Here is a 9,519-nt window from a genome sequence, read left to right as displayed (position 1 = left end):
GTGCGGCACAGGAAGCCACAATCGCACCTTGTCTTGACTTGACGACCACCCCATGCTGCCCGCCTATCTACACGTGGCTCAGGCCAAACCGAGACGTGCGCAGCGTCGACCAAAGTCCTAGCCCTGACTACCTAGGACCATGGACCTTTGTCCAACCGCTCCAGCAAGCGCCGTTCCTACCACGCTTTAATGGAGGCCGCGACAAAGGTAAGGCCAAGCTCTAGGATCAAGACGAGGGCCCCTCCATGTAGAGGGGAAAAAGAATAGAAAGGATCGCTGCCAACCGGCTAACTTCATGTCGGTCGCCGCGGCCGATCACGTGGGCACATAGCCCCAGCAAGACCCTCCGAGCCACTTCCACGATCTCATGGAGAGCTCAAGCACCAACTACGACTACCCCGTCAAGCACCTCTACAAGGACTACCAGCTCCTCAAGCGCCTCTTGAGGTAGGCTGGCAGGCCAAGGGAAGAAGAGGGCGAGGAAGCAGCAACCAAGGGTAGGGGCAGCAGTGGGCAAGGATCCAGACTGACTGAAGTGATCCGATCGGAAGCCTATCGACTGAAGGACAACTGACGACGACACCCTCTTCGAGGACCTTGGAACAACTATGTCATTTCTTCTTTTCCTAAGTTTCAGTCTTACCTTTACTTAGCGAATGCTCCTATAAGAGCACCCTGACCCGAACACTTTTCAGGCTCGAGGCACTCAGGGGCTCCACTAGGGGGCTCTACTACCCCTCTATTTTTGTTTTTACTTTGAGTACTCTTTTACTTTCATATGGAGAAACTCCTTCCTACTCGAACAAAAGGGTAGTTCGTTCCTTTAATTTACCTTACGTAACTTTGCTTTAAAACATTCCGACTGATCGCACCCCTGCCTTTTCCTATGGTTACGACTGGCCGAGCCTCGCGGGCCACAGCCTCGAGCTCACAAAGTTGCAGTCTATGGAACAAACTGGGCAGGTGCGAGAGAGAAAGAAATTTGAAACAAAATTATGCTAAGGGAGGACTAAGGAACTGAAAGGAAACAAGCTTCCCCGAACGGAGCAACTCCATCACAAAAATAAAAACTGATTACAGTCATTAAAACATATGCAAATGTTTAATACAGGGGTTCCCCCCCATGAACTTAAACTTCTTACATTTACTAACTACTTATATTCGTCAAGGTATTAAACCGGCCTGGTGGCATCTGCTGATGGCGCGACCGACTGAAGGCATAGGCTGCTCGCTCCCCAGCAGCACGACGTTCGGCTCGATCAGGGCTGAGGCGACGTTCCCCCCCCAAACTAGGCTTCGTGCTATCTGTAGGCTCGGAGGCATCCTCTCCATGCATGCTTCGGGCCATGTCTTGACGGCGAACATCCATCACCCACTCGGCGGAGACTTGCTTTGACACCTGACTGCTGTGTGCGGCAGCAAGCTCTCCTCGATTGATTGGATGTCCTCCATGCTCAGGCCTTTAGCATACCCGCTATAGATAGTGGCGAAATCTAGATTCGAGTGGTACGTCACCACCGAGGTTAGCACCCCCGATGCTCCATAAAACAGCCCGCTTCGCTAGCTGAACCACGGGTGCGCTAGCACTTGGCGCTGACCCGAAGACTTCCGAGATGATGAGCTAGGCAGCGTTGCGGATCTGGCTGAGCTCCCCTTCGAGAGCACATCGCTCTTTGCGAGACTTGGCCACCTCCTCAACATTTTGGCTGAAGTTCGCCTTGGTCATCTCCAGATCTCGCTCTAGTGCCTTCACCTTTTCACCCAACTCTGTAAGAAGGGCGATAAGCTCAGAAATAGGCTGGGGGGAAAAATCAACACCACGAGAAAACAAAAGGTATGCACCAATGCAAGAGGCCTCAAGGGTGGAGAAATCCTCTACCTGCCGAGCCACCTGCTCACGCAGCCAGGCACTCACGTCCTCCATCCCCATCACCTGATCCCAGAGTGCAAGCACCTCCTGATTTGCTTCCGATCGGACCCTCTGCTCTGCCTCGAGGGCCTTCTATGCTGACTCTAGGGCGGCCCGCTCTGGCTCAAGGGCTGCCAAGGCCTCTTGAAGTGCTGCCTTGGTGTTCGCTAGGGACGTCCGTAGCCCTGCCTTAGTCTCCGCCTAGTAGCCTTTCGTCGCCTCGAGCCCTTGCTCGGCGGCAGTCGCCCACTCCCCTGCAGGCTGCCCCTCTGCCCGCACTGCGGCCGCCTCGGCTGCCCGGACCTAGGACTTGCGGCAAGCGGACTCCACTCGGTGCTCAAGCTCAGCCATTCAGGCATGTTTTGCCTAGAGGAAATAGGACTTGTGGGACGACACCTTCCTTATTTCCTATGAAAAATAGGCATGCTAAAAACAACCGACAAAAGATTCAAAGGGCAAGGATAAGCACCAGAAACTCACCTCCGTGGCGAGCTGCAGGTCGACCTCAACCAGCTACTGAGCAAATTGAGCCTACTTCCGGGCACTCTCAAGCTTCACGGACAGCTTGGTGAGTTCGGACACCGCAGCATGCCCTTGCCCCCCAAAAATGTCCCAGAGTTGGTGCTCCCAGGAATCCCGAAGAACGAACCTCGCCCTCAACGGGTCCTCAGGGAAGGGGCACTCTAGGTCACCCTTCGATGACCGTCGGAGGGCCCAGCCTCCGACCGGACCACCGCCAGCTCCCGTGGTGACACCGCTAGCTCCCACGGTGACACTAGCGGTTCCGCCGCGGTATCTGCCTCATCGTTAGACAGGATCTCCACCACCATGTTCGCATGGGACGCCGCCAGGCGTCCCAACTTCATCCCAGCCATGCTTCCCTCATGCGTCTTTGGCTCCAACGGCAAGGATGGGTCGTGCAGCCCTCCACCTGACAAGGTGGGGAGCTCACCCCCCTTGTTTCCTCCACCACGATCGGCGGAGGAGGGATCACAAGAGTTACCTCTGACGCCACCTCCGCCATCGGCACTGGGATCACCGCCAACAATATCACCGCCGCTGTCATGTTATCAGTAGCCGCCCTGGGGGGCACCACCCGTGGGAGGGAAGGCTTCGCCACCGCCACCCTGCTGCCCCCTTCACTCGCCACAACATGCTGTAGAGTGGGCCTCCAAACCTCCCACACGAGGGTCGAAGCGATGCTCAAGCCCAGCATCCCCCGTCCACTGACAAAAATCACGGGTAAGCCACACTCCAAAAAAAGACTCAACCACCAAAAGTCGAAGAAGCAGCAAAAGGAAACATACCAGGTGGCTAGCGGCACTACTCTGAAGGCAGGCTCCGACAATGATGGGCCCACAGGACGAGGACCGCTCCCGAACTACGACCCATGCCCCCTCACTTTAGACGGGGTTGGAGTCGTCCCAACCGGCTTTTGCCCGGCCTATGGGTCGCCACGACCTCCGGCTTGGGGCTCCTCGATCGAAGCAGCAGGTGGGGCGTCCCCCGACTGCGAGTCGCGCATCGACCGGGCACTAGTCTGCCCCTCAGACCGGCTAGACTGCTCGACTGCACCCATAGTAGGTGGGGCCTCCTCCCGCCGTAAGTCCAGCATTGGAACTGGCCCAGCTCGTCTAGCCATGTCCGCCACAGGCGACGACGGAGCTGGCAACGCCACCAAGGGGCACGGTGACCATGTCTGCTTCGCCGCTCACTTTCCGATGACATCCGCACTTGTAGCATGCTTCCTCGATGTAGGAACCTCCGCACGTCATGCGGCCTCCTCCTCCTCGCCAGCGGACTGCCACTGCAGGATCGCGACGCTCCGCTGAGGTCACAGCGACCTCCCGATTCTCCTCCTCATCAGAGAAGATCATGTCATCCAAATCCATAGGATCATCCGATGTGAATTCTGACTCGACATCGCTCCTACGTTCTCCCAACCCTCACGCGCCGAGCGACCTCCATTTTCTTCTCTTTGTTCCACCGAACCTCCCTAGTTTTCTTCTTCTTCTGGGCGTCTGCCGCCTCCTTCTAGGTGGCCTGCCTGGGCCCAGCCCGCTAGCCCCTTGGGAAGGTGCGGCTAGGACTTATACCTCCTAAGCCCCTACGGAATGAATAAACCAAAATAAAAAAGAAAGGGGACAGAGAAAAAGCACAAACAAAATAAGGGAGCATACCAGTGTGGGCACGATCGAGACATTGAACGGTATGGGTTTCCCCACCACTGTCTCTCCAGGCCTCAGCTGTAGCACTCGGCCAACATGACTCCAGATCTCATCGTTCGTTAGCTCCTCTGGCAACGCGCGGTCTAGGTTTGACCGGCCGCTGTACGTCCACATCGGGTGCGTCCTCTCCGCCAACGGCGCAACCCAGCGATGGTAGTCGGTGTGGAACACCCGCACCCCATCAAGGCTAGCCCTTATGAGCTTCCAGAGCTCCTCCTCGATGGCCTCCACCTTGTGCCTCTTTGTGTGGGCACAGCCCCACAACCAACTCTTCTGCTTCACCGGCCTCCCATCGGTAAATGCTAGAAACAGTGCCCCCATCGGGTTCCTGATGTAGAACCACTCCCCATGCCATCCCTGGTTGGAGTCACATGGGGAGTACGTGGGATACGAGCCTCCCGCACGTGGCTTCCTCTATAGGGTGAAGCCTCTGACCGGTGCGATCTTGGCCGAACTCCAGTCCGCCATAGCTCTCCCAGAGAAGAAGAACCGAAAGAGATCCACGTGCGGCTCCATCCTGAGGAAAGCCTCGCAGACGGTCACAAAACCAGCAATGTGCAGCACCCCCGTCGGATTGAGGTGCTGCAGTTCCAAACCCCACTCATTGAGGAGCCCATGCAGGAACCAGTGCGTGGGGTATCCTAATCCATGCTCGTGGAAGGTAAGGTAAGAAACCACCTCATCGGGATGAGGTTTGCAGGAACTTCTCCTCCTTCCTGGGGACCCTCCAGTGCGCCACCTCCTGCGGCGGCAGGAACCCCTTAACGATGAACGCCTCTAGCACCGACGCCCTCATGGTGGATGACCTCTAGTCCGACATGTCGGTGAGTTCCTCTCTTCTCCCTCGCTCTCTCCCCTTCTTTCCTAGAAACCTTCGTGGCTCTCAGGAATGCTCACTGGCAAAAAGAAGGAGAGAAGGCAGCAACAGATGAAGAACAGGCAAAAGAACGAAACAAAAACCCTCTCCACTCTCCTACTTAAGGAAAAGGGAGCAGCGGTTACTGGAGGGATGCGCCGATCGAGGAAGCCAGAACGACGGGGCAAGATTTTCTCTTTCTTTCGTTTAATGCAGATAAGACTGTACCCTGACTGATGAGACATGCTCTGCCCGACTAGAACGGCTCCTGATCAGAAGGGACATGGCCTGGCCATGGCCCACCACTACCACACTGATCAACCACTACCACACGATGGGCACAGGAACCGAAGTGCCACCGCACGTGGGCGGATCTCCACTTCCCCAGGCCAGACCTAAAAGAACCCGAATGATAGTTAAGGATAGACACTAGATGATAGGTAAGGAAGCGAAGGGGCACCCCATATAGGCCACGCCGACTCCATCATGGACGACGAGCATGGGTCTAGGTCAGGCATTTCTGACTGAAGCTCTCTGAACCCCATCACTCATGTCATCAAGGTCCCAGTCGGATTTTTCCGATTGGGGCTCATCGAGCCCCGTCACTCCAATCGTCAAGGTAAATACTATCAAACCCCCTCTATTTCATTACTAATCATTCATACATCCATATGCGCATTCATCTCATACGCCTGAACCCCCCAGATGGTTAGGGCATGAACTACCCGGGGGCTCGGGAACTAAGCATCGCACGTGCAGCGAAATGCACCAGAACACTCTGTGTTGCGCCATGAAGCGGTGTTTGCCTCATTCGACATGAGCAAACAATAGAACCAGGGGAGAAAACCATAGATGAGCACTATGCGGCCTTTGCTCGGTTTGGCAATCCGGGTCATCTCAACCTTCTCGTTCGATCCTAAACCTCTCGCCAAGCCCACAGAATCTCTATCGAGGGGAGGCCATTAGGCCACTGAAAGCTCTAGTTTGGTTTTGGTGAATTAATGAAACCCTAAGTGCTAACCTAGTTTATCAAGTGATCATGACATAGGTAGCACACTTCAAGTAGAAGAAGCTAATGAAGATCATAACATGACAATGGTGATAGCATGGAGATGATCAAGGGCTTAAACTTGAAGAGAAGAAAGAGAAAAAACAAAAAGCTCAAGGCAAAGGTATAACTTGTAGGAGCTATTTTGTTTTGGTGATCAAGACACTTAGAGAGTGTGATCACTATTTAGGTTTGATAGCCGTACTATTAAGAGGGGTGAAACTCGTATTGGAATGCGGTTATCAAAGTGCCACTAGATGCTCTAACTCATTGCATATGCATTTAGGATCTAGTGGAGTGCTAACACCCTTGATAATATTTGTGAAGATATGCTAACATATGTGCACAAGGTGTTTGCAGGGTTGAGATAGGGTTTGGGTCCCTCTCTTTCTTCTATTGCGCCAAATGCAAATTCTTGGTGGTTGGCACATTGGAGCAAGGGTGGAGAAGATAGAAGTGATAATAGAGCTGATGCCAGCGTCAGTCCAGTGACCGGACGCTGAATCTAGAAGCACCGGACGCTGACTGCCTGCGTCCGGTCGCGTTGACTATCGGTACAGTGGCTAGGGTTTACCACCGGACGCTGGCTGTGTCCGGTCGAGGTGGACCGAACGTGTCCGGTTGAGGAAAACCAGGTTTCAACCCTTACTGTACTCGACCGGACACTGTGGTTCCAGCGTCCGGTCAGTTTTAACCGAATGCGTCCAATCAAGGTCGGTACCTTACTAGAAATGACCGGACACTGGGGGTTCAGCGTCCAATCAGTTGAAGCTGCTGCGTCTAGTCAGCGCCAGAGCCGTTGGAATCTGACGAACAGCATTTGAAGGCGATGACACATGGCGTCCATCGGGCGACCGAACGCTGAGGGTCAGCGTTCGGTCAATATGACCAGAGCAGTCGGTCAGAGCGCGTTTTGCCCAGTAAAGGGGTATAACGGCTCTATTTGATTAGGGGCTCTATTTATAGCCCCATGGCTGGCTCAAGGGAGCACTCTTGCACATTTTCATTGACATAGCAACCTTGTGAGCCTAGCCAAAGGACTCCCACTCATCTACATCATTGATTCATCATCATAGTGAGATTGGGAGTGATTCCAAGTGCATTGCTTGAGTGATTGCATCTAGAGGCACTTAGTGATCATGTTTCGCTGTGGATTTCGCTTGTTACTCTTGGTGGTTGCCACCACCTAGATGGCTTGGAGCAGCGAGGATCATCGAGCGGAGGTGGTGATTGTCTCCGGCTCTAATCGTGGTGATTGTGAGGGGTTCTTGACCTTTCCCCGGTGGAGCACCAAAAGGTACTCTAGTGGATTGCTCGTGGATTGTGTGATCCTCATCTTGTGTTGGTTGTGTGGCACCCTATTGAGGGTTTGGCGTGTGAAGCCAATTAGCGCATGAACCTCCAAGTGAGTGAATCGCCACAACGAGGACTAGCTTGCCGGCAAGCAAGTGAACCTCGGATAAAAAATCATTGTGTTCATCATTGATTCCGAGGTGATTGGTCATCATTGTTATTCATCTTTGTGATTGATTGGTTCATTCATCTATACGGCGGTATAACCCTCTTGATCACTCTCTTTACTTTACCACAAACTAGTTGACAAGCTCTTTAGTGTAGCTAGTTGTGAGAGCTTGCATGCTTGGTTGGTGTGGCTCTTTAGTTAGCCTTTGAGAGCACACTAACATAGGGTAGTGTCATTGCTCTTATGTGAATTGACACTATCTAAACTAGAATTGTGGTAGGTGGCTTGCATTTTGAGTAGGCTAGCGCAACACTCGCTTCGCCTCATAATTGTCTAACCATTTGGTTAAGTGTTGTTGTAGAAATTTTTATTAGGCTATTCACCCCCCCTATAGCCATTAGGACCTTTCAGCCACCCTGGGTCAGTCTCCTGAACGACCTAGTCATCTGCCGGGTTGCAGGTAAAGGAGTAGTGGAATGCCACAAGAGGGCTATGCTGACCCTGTCACGAACGACGGACCTAGATTCCGCTCGATCACACCCGTTAGCGAGCTCACCAAGCTAGTCTTCGAGCCTGAGTGATCGGGACAGGCGACGAAACTCAGCCCCTTCGGTTGTGAGGAACTGGATGGGGTAGCGCAAAACAACTCACATCGACCCCCATGAAGGCCCGACAAGGCTCGGGGGCTCAAATGCCAAGGGACCGCGACTCTAAACTCATGTCGACAGGATCAGTGACATCCGGCTACGGCTCTTAGGACCATGACTCTGAACTCGCATCGATAGGATCGGCGACATCCGGCTATGGCTCTTGGGACCACGACTCCGAACTCACGTCAACAGGATCGGCGACATCCGGCTACGGCTCTTGGGACCGTGACTCTGAACTCGCATAACGGCTTCACTAACTGAAACTAACTCTCTCGACCCATAGTGCACACCGATGCCTGGGTCTACTCACAACTCCGCCTCACCCGATCCCACGGCGCGCATCGACGCCAAAGATCAGTGAACTCTATCGCTTCCAAACTAAGCTATCTCCATTCATGGCATGCACCGATGCCAGGTTTTGTCTCAATCTAAACTTCCTCCCCTGATCCCTAGTGCACTGACGCTGGGAGCAGTAAGTTCTGTCTCGATCCAATCTCCGTGCTTAAAACACGCCTCGGCTACACAACGACGCCATGGTTAAACAAAATTTCATCTCAAAAATAAAAACACGCAAACCATGGGTACACTCACACGCACCCACCAACACAACACAAAACCTCTCCCGCTGACAACATAGAAAACCCCCTAGCCGGTTCTGCCCGAACCGCCCGAGGGCTCGGGGGCTACACCCGTGGGTGCGCTCGCGCGCACCCGCCGACAAGACAAAAAATCCCTCGGACGATTTGGCTCAAAATCGCCCAGGGGCTCGGGGGCTCCTGTCAGGTTCATAAACTCAAGGTCCCTAAGGGACCAGCTTCCACGCCTGGGCTCAGCCCAGGAAAACAACATGTAGTTCATGGACCGGTCGAAGAGTCTAAAACACAACGGACCGGAAGGGCAGTCCGGTCGCACTTGGACCGGAGCACTCGCCTCGGGCACCAGCCGCCTCCAAGAGGTCTCTCCGATCGAAAGGCCTGGCCCAAAATGCTGCTTGCTACTCTGACCCCACGACTCTGACCCCACAACTCTGACCCCACGATCGGGGCTCATGGGAACCCTATTCACCGCCCTTCTCCGACCGGCGCACTCGGAGTCGACTGGAGCCATCCAACTAGAGGCACCCCGCTCGAAAGGAACCAGAAGACATGCGGAGAAAGGCAAGGCAAGGCTCACAAGTCAAAACCACTGTATCAGGGACCATACCCTGCATGAAACAGTGCTCTACAGCCACCCTGACACAAACAATATTGTAGGGGCCGCTAAAACTCCCATACGGTAAGCCCCCCGCGTGTCTCTGGACATCAATCGCAGTATGGGGTCCAGGATTTGCCATACCGAGTAAACATAGCGTGGCTCCTCATAGGCC

This window comes from Miscanthus floridulus, chromosome 5 (assembly GCF_019320115.1).
Source record: "Miscanthus floridulus cultivar M001 chromosome 5, ASM1932011v1, whole genome shotgun sequence".
NCBI classification, from domain to species: Eukaryota; Viridiplantae; Streptophyta; class Magnoliopsida; order Poales; family Poaceae; genus Miscanthus; species Miscanthus floridulus.
Note: the sequence above shows the minus strand (reverse complement) of the source record.